The sequence below is a fragment of the Sinocyclocheilus grahami genome, unplaced genomic scaffold (genome assembly GCF_001515645.1).
Source record: "Sinocyclocheilus grahami isolate Dianchi unplaced genomic scaffold, SAMN03320097.WGS_v1.1 scaffold188.1, whole genome shotgun sequence".
Classification (NCBI taxonomy): domain Eukaryota; kingdom Metazoa; phylum Chordata; class Actinopteri; order Cypriniformes; family Cyprinidae; genus Sinocyclocheilus; species Sinocyclocheilus grahami.
In genome coordinates, this window is record NW_015505367.1 from 162,225 (window position 1) to 164,864 (window position 2,640).

At 34.5% G+C, this 2,640-nt stretch overlaps 1 long non-coding RNA gene across 1 annotated transcript; it reads left to right on the plus strand.

The window, feature by feature from the left end:
• On the plus strand, positions 1-2,639 carry LOC107594689 (uncharacterized). The gene is made up of 4 exons (XR_001610184.1): positions 1-150; positions 978-1,061; positions 1,538-1,698; positions 2,584-2,639. It is a non-coding gene; the product is annotated as an uncharacterized lncRNA (long non-coding RNA).
• The last annotated feature ends 1 nt before the right edge of the window (position 2,640 follows it).

The window sequence follows — 2,640 nt, forward strand, 5'->3', positions numbered from 1 at the left end:
TCCATCCAGTAGGAGGATATCAAACACAGTTGATATTTTGAGCCAATTTTAGAACACATATTATTTTCATTTGTCATGCATCTCCTAACAACAAGGCTCACTCCGTTGTTTAGTGTATGATGACCAGTTTTTCCTCTTTGACTAAAGTCGGTAAGTGTATGATGCCTAGTGTTTCAAAATCTGTTCTGATTGTAAAAGTTGTGTAGTGTATTCCAGCCTTTACTCGTGTAAATATATTTAATAGAAATGTATTTACCTGAAGCATGTAGAAACTCTGTCATAGGAATGTATAGTCTTCTAATAGTTCTAATTTTACATTTGTATAAAGATCTAATGTAATTTGGGTTACACTTTATTTTAAGGTGTCCCTGTTACAGTGTAATTATAGATTTAAGTACTGAGTAATAGTAATTAACTACATGTACATACTATATGGTTAGGGTTACTTGCATGTAATTATGCATAATTTATTGTTATTATAATAGTAAGTACATGTAACATGTAACAAGGACACCTTAAAATAAAGTGTTACTGTAATTTGCAGTATTAGATAATCAGTATTAAACTAATGAAGTGAATGAACACATCATCAATGAAAAAGGCATGCGGAAATTTTTTTTCTTATTGTTTTCATGTAAAAAAGTATATTTAGAGACTAATTTGAGCAAACTCAGTGTGAGGCTAATCATAATCTTGTAAAAAAACAAAACATGGTTAACTCATTTACACCTTATCATTTACAAATGAATATGACAATTGTGATATAACTGATAAAATATGAATGTTGCTTAGCACTCATCTGTTGACTTTTTATTAACAGACTCTCAGACTCAAACCTTATTTTCCCATATGAAGATATGCGGAATTATTTGAACAAGTTAAAAGTCTGTGCATGTGTTTTGTCTGTGCATTCATTTCCCTGGTGGGTTTTCTATGAAACTGCACTGCATTCTGTTCCTCAAACGCTCCGGACACAGACATTCTGGATAACAACAGACATCTGCTGGACCTAATGCTCATCCAAAACAGAGCGGGAAACACCAGACAGGACCTGACTTATGGTACACCTCTATATACATATTACATACATACCTTTTAGCTAATATGATCCAAAGTAAACAATAAATAAATACATTTGATATACTGTATATATATAATTTGTTTTTACAATTATGTTAATATGTGAAGAGTTCAGATGCAAAAGCCTGTAAGTGCCATCTGAAATTTTCATCTAAAATGAGAATTTTTATCAGCCTCCTCTGTTTAGGTTCAGTAATTTTACTCTAATGGCAATGTATAGGTAATTTTCTATGCAATTAAAGTGAAATAACTGAACATAAATATAAGGGCCTGATAAAAATTCTCATTTTAGATGAAAATTTCAGATGGCACTTAGAGGTTTTTGCATCTGAACTCTTCATGTATACTTATAAGTATAATATATAATTTCATGACTTTAACCGGTTATGAAATCTTTTCACAACAGCCCTTTTAAGGATCCCCAATCTTAAAACAGTCTTTCCCCTTCTTCTCTCAGCACATTTGGTAAATCTCTGTGTACTGATCGTCAGGGATGCATTTGGTGGGCGTCTGGGTGACATATGAAGATTGTAATGCAGTTGGTCTGTGTGAATGCGGGTGATGGAGAAGTGGAGTGTGCAGAACACATTAAGAGCAGAACAGGCTTATGTAACCAATGTGAGTCTCTCCCAGCTTTCTCGTTTTGGCAGCCCTTCTGCTGTAGAGCTGCTCCCTGACGGCACAAAATTACTCCACAGCCCACCGCAGACCTTCATACTGTACAGGAATCTCAACTATAGCATTTTTTTTAAGTCACAAGGCCATCTTGGCGCATTGCTTTTTTTTCTTCTTCCACATTTCATCCCCAAACTCCTTAATCCTCAGCTTAGTATAGTGTACACAGTTCTGCATAGTTTATTCATTATAACAATGAAATCTGTAGCTCAAAATCATTGTTTGAACTGTCAACAGTGGAGCTAAATTTAACAGTGGAAATGGCTGCAAGAGGTATTGTGTAATTCTTTGCCGTTGATTGTATTGTTCAAGAAACTTTTAACAGGAGTGTGGTTATGCTGGTCCACTTAGTTTTGGATCCATTTTTCTTAGGAACCCTTTTATTATTTTGATGTGTTTTTCTAGGACTGTTCAGAGCATACGAGGACAGCTCTCTGCACTCTGGAGAATATATAAGCATGCTGTCAAACAGCAGTAAACAGATCTCTCTGTAGGGTAATGACATCATATGTCAGTCTCATCTCAGCACATAATGTTCTCTGAACTGCAGGAAAGCCTTTTTGGCCTGGTTTTTAGGTCTCTTAATTTTCAGATTCAAATTGAACCAATCTGCATTTCTATGTAACTAAATTAAAATCTTTATGACTAATCTTAAGGTAAAAAAAAGTACTCACAAGACTAGCCTTAGCAGTTTATGCAACTGCAGCCACAGTTTATTGTTTATAGTCATGCCTTGTGAAGTCACAAAATGTGCATTGTCTTGCAAATAATACTGTATGATCTTCTAATGTTAATAATTTTGTTCCTTTTGAATTTTTTTTCTTGTAGGCAGCAAAGCACCAAAGCTCAAGGCATCAGAACACAAGCACCAACAGCTGATGTTTT